The 7,500-nt window shown below is 37.8% G+C and overlaps 3 protein-coding genes across 5 annotated transcripts in view; 1 reads left to right on the top strand and 2 right to left on the bottom strand.

Moving 5' to 3' along the window:
• Positions 1 to 3,511, bottom strand: part of rnf130 (ring finger protein 130) — a 19,201-nt gene extending 15,690 nt beyond the window's left edge. For 2 of the 3 annotated variants that reach the window (XM_036006533.1, XM_031314598.2), the window contains exon 1: positions 3,254 to 3,511. The gene's annotated coding sequence lies outside the window, so the exon portion shown is untranslated. The remainder of the gene's footprint in view (positions 1 to 3,253) is intronic. The other variant, XM_031314599.2, reaches the window with a different exon arrangement.
• nfkb1 (nuclear factor of kappa light polypeptide gene enhancer in B-cells 1) overlaps positions 1 to 7,500 on the bottom strand; it is a 1,201,612-nt gene that overhangs the window by 229,811 nt on the left and 964,301 nt on the right. The gene's annotated exons all lie outside the window — the stretch shown is intronic.
• Positions 1 to 7,500, top strand: part of sqstm1 (sequestosome 1) — a 585,288-nt gene that overhangs the window by 91,808 nt on the left and 485,980 nt on the right. The gene's annotated exons all lie outside the window — the stretch shown is intronic.

The raw sequence follows: 7,500 nt of genomic DNA, 5'->3' as shown, positions 1-7,500 counted from the left end.
CACGTGGCCACTACGTGACAAACTCTATGGAGCGTACCACGTGGCCACTACGTGACAAACCCTATGGAGCGTACCACGTGGCCACTACGTAGCAAACCCTACGGAGCGTACCACGGGGCCACTACGTGACAAACCCTACGGAGCGTACCACGTGGCCACTACATGACAAACCCTACGGAGCGTACCACATGGCCACTACGTGACAAACCCTACGGAGCGTACCACGTGGCCACTACGTAGCAAACCCTACGGACAAACCCTAAGGAGCGTACCACGTGGCCACTACGTGACAAACCCTACGGAGCGTACCACGTGGCCACTACGTGACAAACCCTATGGAGCGTACCACGTGGCCACTATGTGACAAACCCTATGGAGCGTACCACGTGTGTGCATATTTCGACAGAGTGACAAAATGAAGAAATAGATAGTATGTTATACTGTCCAACCAGTAGACCATGTCCTGTTCTGTAGACATGGTCCTTATTTATTTATATATTCATGTTGGACCAGTCCAATATGTCAGTTGGATTAAACCTTGTGTTGTAAGAAAACTTGTTTAATTTGTTATGAATCTATTTTGATGCATTTTCCCGTAACTTTTGTAATTTTACATGTTTAAAAAATATCAAAATTAATATCGATATCGCAATATCACATTTTGTCAATATCATGCAACCCTACATTATAAACATTATAAACATTATATATACATTATAAACATTATATATATACATTATAAACATTATAAACATTATATATACATTATAAACATTATAAACATTATATATACATTATAAACATTATATATACATTATAAACATTATATATACATTATAAACATTATAAACATTATATATACATTATAAACATTATAAACATTATAAACATTATATATACATTATAAACATTATATATATACATTATAAACATTATAAACATTATATATACATTATAAACATTATAAAGCGTCTCTGTATTGTCCCATTCCCTCTAAATGTCCTTGAATGCACCGTGATACGCAGGTCAGGTGTTGTTGTTGTGTTGCTGTTTGTTTCTGCGTCTATACATCTTTACATAGCAGATAGATGAATGAATGAGTGAATGAATGAGTGAATGAATGAATGGATGAGTGAATGAATGAGTGAATGAATGAGTGAATGAGTGAGTGAATGAATGAATGAATGAGTGAATGACTGAATGACTGAATGAATGAGTGAATGAATGGATGAGTGAATGAATGAATGAATGAATGAGTGAGTGAATGAGTGAGTGAATGAATGAGTGAATGAGTGAATGACTGAATGAATGAGTGAATGAATGGATGAGTGAATGAATGAATGAGTGAATGGATGAGTGAATGAATGAATGAATGAGTGAGTGAATGAATGAATGAATGAATGAGTGAATGAATGAATGTCTAGTGAAGATGGTCTGGTTGGTTATTACTGGTTATTATAGTCTGTGATGGTGATAGCAGCCTGAGTGTTAGCCCGAAATATAAGTTCTCCACTCTGTGGACAATAACATCTCTTCTACCCCATCTTATAGTATCTTATAGTATATATTATTATAGTATATTATCTCATCTTATAGTATCTTATAGTATATATTATTATAGTATATTATCTCATCTTATAGTATCTTATAGTATATATTATTATAGTATATTATCTCATCTTATAGTATCTTATAGTATATAATATTATAGTATATTATCTCATCTTATAGTATCTTATAGTATATATTATAGTATATTATCTCATCTTATAGTATCTTATAGTATATATTATTATAGTATATTATCTCATCTTATAGTATCTTATAGTATATAATATTATAGTATATTATCTCATCTTATAGTATCTTATAGTATATATTATTATAGTATATTATCTCATCTTATAGTATCTTATAGTATATATTATTATAGTATATTATCTCATCTTATAGTATCTTATAGTATATAATATTATAGTATATTATCTCATCTTATAGTATCTTATAGTATATAATATTATAGTATATTATCTCATCTTATAGTATGTTATAGTATATATTATTATAGTATATTATCTCATCTTATAGTATCTTATAGTATATATTATTATAGTATATTATCTCATCTTATAGTATCTTATAGTATATATTATTATAGTATATTATCTCATCTTATAGTATCTTATAGTATATATTATTATAGTATATTATCTCATCTTATAGTATCTTATAGTATATATTATTATAGTATATTATCTCATCTTATAGTATCTTATAGTATATATTATTATAGTATATTATCTCATCTTATAGTATCTTATAGTATATATTATTATAGTATATTATCTCATCTTATAGTATATATTATTATAGTATATTATCTCATCTTATAGTATATATTATTATAGTATATTATCTCATCTTATAGTATATATTATTATAGTATATTATCTCATCTTATAGTATATTATATTACATTATAATAGATTGTATTATATTATAATATATTATATTATATTATATTATAATAGATTATATTATATATTATATTATATTATATTATATTATATTATGGGGTTGAGAGATGTGACAGCAAACTGAACAAACGCTGCAGAACATGCAGAGACTCTGGTTGTCTTTCCTTCATCTTAATTATTGATATTATCCCAGTATACCCACTACAGTAATAACATAACATAACATAACATAAACTAGACTACAGCACTGCTGTCCCCCCACACACACACACAGGACACCTGGATGTCTCTCTGTGTCCTACACAGGACACCTGGATGTCTCTCTGTGTCCTGCACAGGACACCTGGATGTCTCTCTGTGTCCTGCACAGGACACCTGGATGTCTCTCTGTGTCCTGCACAGGACACCTGGATGTCTCTCTGTGTCCTGCACAGGACACCTGGATGTCTCTCTGTGTCCTGCACAGGACACCTGGATGTCTCTCTGTGTCCTGCACAGGACACCTGGATGTCTGTGTGTGTCCTGTAGTCACAGCATACCCGGATGTCTGTGTGTGTCCTGCAGAGGATACCCGGATGTCTGTGTGTGTCCTCTGGAGGACAGACACGGAGCATCCTCCTCAGCAGGCCCACATCTGGACCTTGACGGCGCCATGTCTGCAGCCTAAACCTCCGCCGGATCAAACACGCTTTACATTCAGAACTCCGTTTAAAAAACGCTCATTTTAAGCTGCACCGTGACTCAGTGTTTCAGCGCTTCATTCCGCTTTGTCTTACCGTCTGCAGGCGGACAGACAGCCGGGCTCTCGGGCCACAGACCCCCGCGTGTCTCCGCTCTCGGGCCGCCTTCTCTCCCGCTGTTTGCCCGGTGTAATCCCGGTGGATGTCCGGTGTTTCCCGGTGTGTTTACTGACGGTGGATCCTGCTGGTATTCGCTGTTTTATTCCGGTTTTGTTCCCCAGCTGCTTGTTGTCACTGCGCAGAGGCTCGAGCCCCTTCTCTACCTCTCAGTTCGGGGCGCACTGCGCAGGCGCAGAGCCACGGCACTGGGAGGCGGCAGACAGGGCGCGTGTTCATGTTTAGGTACCTGAGATTTAGACCAACTGTCGCGAGATCTGCCGAGAGACAGAACGTCCACCTGTCTGAACCCAAAGAGCAGAACCTGGGACTCATACCGAGCTAAACACACACACACACACACACACACACACACACACACACACACACACACACACACACACACACACACACACACACACACACACACACACACACACACATACATATACACTACACACACACACACACACACACACACACATACATATACACTACACACACACACACACACACACATACATATACATATACACTACACACACACACACACACACACACATACATATACATATACACTACACACACACACACACACACACACACACACACGCACACACACACACACACACACACACACACACACACACACACACACACATACATATACACTCACACACACATACATATACATATACACTACACACAGACACACACACACACACACAGACAGACACACACACAACTTTATCAGGATGCATAGTATCCTGGATCCATGAAATAACTGGCCTTCAAAATAAAAGTCTGCCTGCCTCTATGGGAATTTAACATAGGGGTGTACTGACTTTAGTTACCAGGTTTAGACATTAATGGCTGTGTGTTGAGTTATTTTGAGGGGACAGCACATTTACTCTGTTATACAAGCTGGACACTTCATACTTTACTGTGTTAGACAAACTGTACACTTCATACTTTACTCTGTTATACAAGCTGTACACGTCATACTTTACTCTACACTTCATACTTTACTCTGTTATACAAGCTGTACACTTCATACTTTACATTGGAGCAAAGTGTAATTTCTTCAGTGTTGTCCCATTAAAAGATATAATGAAATATTTACTAAAATGTGAGGGGTGTACTCACTTTTGTGAGATACTGTAAATACATTTCATCATTCACTCACACTCAGCCTGTATTCCCCAAAGTGACTATCAGGAGGCTTAGATTTGTCTGCAGACTTTTCACCAAAGTCATTTTTTTCCTACAATATAACACGTGTTTGATTGACAACATTGAGCTCTGTCTTCTTCATCACCTCAGCCCACAGCTCGGCAGTAAGAGTATGTGCCGCTGTTATTATGACGCAGCTACGTCATACCTGGTTATACCAGCCACTGTTTTACAGAAGCATAACAGATGAAGGGAGATGATCAGTGTGTAATCACAGTAAATCATTTTAGGTTAAATACTGGAATATGTATTTAGGAAACCCAACTGCTACTTAGTCGGTTTACTGACAAAAACTATATCACAAAGAAAAATCCACAATGAAATCAAATTCATGACAATGTTTGGATGAAGGACAAAGACGATAAGAACACGTGAAGGCCCTGAATACCCCTCAGAGCAAGGTCAGTAGAAATGATAAATATTCAGCCAAAGACAGTCTCATAGAGCAGCTACTCTACTTTATTTGCACTCATATTTCCTTTACATTCATCAGATTGCTCACTCTTTCTGTTGATTTGAAATCATGAATTCTACATTCAACAAATGGTGCATTGTGTTTAGAAGAGTTGGAGGCCGATTTCCTAAAAGAGAGAAACACAAAGAGAGGAAAAAAGATCACAAATACTGATGAGAAAATCCAGATTATAGTTTTACAACAATCCATTCACAGGTAAAGAATTAACATATCACACGCATATGCTCACATCTGCTAGTACATCTCCTCCCTTTCTTACCTCATTACATGTTGAAGCGATTCCCTGAGCCGATGGATCCGGAGTTATAACCAGTGTAAACATTGGAGGTGTTGCCAACCCGTTGACCAGCTCCCACTCCTCCTGTTAAAATATGAGAATTGAGAAAAGGAATTCAAAGTTGACAACAGAAACTCAGATTTTTGCCATTAAGATGCTGATATCTGAACATAAGTAATAAACTGTTAATACAGTTCTGGCAATTTAATTCAATTCAGTAAGAGGATAAGCAATAAGAGGAATATCTCACCACGTATATCAAATGTGCTGCCTGATCCAATGTTTCCTGCATTATTTCCTCTGATGCCAGAGGTGTTGCCCACAGCAGCATTGGGTCCAACGCCTCCTGTAAGATTCATGTGAAAAAGAGATTTCATCAAACTGTCATGACAACCTGACAGAAGAGAATAGACCCACTCAGATCTACCTTGAACGGTGAAGGCATTATTGGAACCAACGTTGCCTGAGTTGCAGCCCAAGTTGATGTTGTCGGTATTACCGATGTTCGCCATTGTTCCTGCTGAGATCTGAGAGTCAGAGACTGACTGAGAGGAAAGTAGAACCATGATTATCATACAAATGGGTTCAGTCAAAATGTTTGACACGTTTTAGCGTATTGGGTTTTTCTCTTTGATTATTTAACTTTAGCACAAACTGTAAGAGAGTCTGTCACAGCCTGAATATCTACTGCAAAATACAATATATGACAGTAAATGAGTTGTGTCTAACAGAAAGCAGTTGAGTGAACAACAGACATGCATTCAGTCTCCATCTTACCGCTGGTTTCAGTCGTCCTGTGCTTTGAGCTGAGCTTGTTGTTGACCTGAGGACAGAAGACTGCTTTTATAAATGTCCGTTTGGGGGTTTAAGAGGAGGAACTTCCTTATATGGTTAAAAGCAATTTTGTTTGTTCTGCTAAACGTTTCCACAGAATCTGAGGAGGATACGTGAGGTTTGTCATCAGCTGAGGTCAATTTCAGGTTGATGTTACATTACATTACACGATGTTACATTACATTACACGTCATTTAGCTGACGCTTTCATCCAAAGCGACTTACAATTGCTATATATATATATATATATATATATATATATATGTGTGTCTGAGGTCGCATGCCTCTGGAGCAACTAGGGGGTTAAGTGCCTTGCTCAGCAACATATCCAAGAAGGACACCTCCAGACTGGATAAACTGATCAGGTGGGCCGGCTCTGTGGTTGGCATGAAGCTGGACTCACTGGTGACGGTGACGGTGGAGGACACTGGACAAACTGCTGGACATTACTGACAATGCCGGCCACCCCCTGCACACCGTCATAGCAACCAGAGGAGCCTGTTCAGAGGACGGCTGCTGCTTCCCAAGAGCAGGACCACCAGACTCAAGAAGTCCTCTGTCCCTCATGCCATCATACTCTACAACTCCTTACTCAGGGGAGGAGGAAATAGGGTAAACAGGGACAGAACAGAACAGGAAGGAAGGGTATAGGAGGTGAACTGGGTCCGTGTACTTGGTGGCCAACGGATTTTCGTTTTGAAAGGAAAAAAACAAAAACGAAAAACGGCCAGTTTCCCAATTACCATTAGTAAATAGGAAAACAAAAAACGGAAAACAACCCATTATTCATTTTTTGTTTTGATATTAAAAAACGGAAAACGAAAAACAATCTCGTTATCCGATTGTTTTTGATGTATTTGTAGATGGAACTCGGAAATTAAAATGTGGGTATAAGTCGTATTCCTTAATTTTGCATTGGTATTTTTTCGTGACCCGGAAGTTACTCCCACCACGCCAAGACCCGCCCTTCAATAGCATTTATTGGCCAGTACCGCCTGTAAGATCCGTTCTGTGGATGCGCATAATTACGTAGTAGAAAACTAACAATGTCCATGTCATTGACTGTATGGTTGTTGTTAGTGTGTGATTTACCATGTGTCAACACTTTACGACCAAACATTACAACTTTTTTTATTAAATCTTTTTTTATTAAATCTTTATTATACAATAGTCATAGCTACAAACATTCAAAACTTGTCACTGATCCAAAACCGTGTAGCGACATCGTTGTTGTGTTGTTTACGTTCATGTTTTTACCTTTAATACTTCGTCTTGACTAATAACCATAGACTGTCTATTATTAATGCGATGAAGTGTAAACGTACATAAGTGTCCTTTTGAAGACAGGATGACAGCTCTCCCAGCCAC

This window comes from Sander lucioperca, chromosome 1, assembly GCF_008315115.2.
Source record: "Sander lucioperca isolate FBNREF2018 chromosome 1, SLUC_FBN_1.2, whole genome shotgun sequence".
NCBI lineage: Eukaryota > Metazoa > Chordata > Actinopteri > Perciformes > Percidae > Sander > Sander lucioperca.
This window is presented reverse-complemented; position numbering and strand designations above follow the sequence as displayed.